The sequence below is a fragment of the Etheostoma spectabile genome, chromosome 9 (assembly GCF_008692095.1).
Source record: "Etheostoma spectabile isolate EspeVRDwgs_2016 chromosome 9, UIUC_Espe_1.0, whole genome shotgun sequence".
Classification (NCBI taxonomy): domain Eukaryota; kingdom Metazoa; phylum Chordata; class Actinopteri; order Perciformes; family Percidae; genus Etheostoma; species Etheostoma spectabile.
In genome coordinates this window covers 30233697-30234054 of record NC_045741.1, presented here as the reverse complement: position 1 = coordinate 30234054, position 358 = coordinate 30233697, and positions in this window count along the sequence as shown.

Here is a 358-nt window from a genome sequence, read left to right as displayed (position 1 = left end):
TGTCTTCATGCTTTGGACACTGTCTTTTCATGGAGCCTTGAGATTCATCACAAACTTAAAAGTCAAACTCTCACTCATCACTGTTTGCTGTATTCTCGGGTCGGGGGGTTTTCCCTCTCCATTCGGTGTTGGATGCACTGGCATCTTTTTATTTATAAGGCAGTATTAGGACTTCTTCTTCCTTATCTGAACACTTACATCCTTCCGAGGTCTGCAGGGACACACCACCTGCGCTCAGAGGATTTGTTTTTATTGACAGTCCCTAAAGCCCGCACTGACTTTGGCGAAAAGGCGTTTAATTTTGCAGCACCTTCTGCACCGAATCAGCTTCAGAATGAACTCCAGTTGAAGGAGTTGG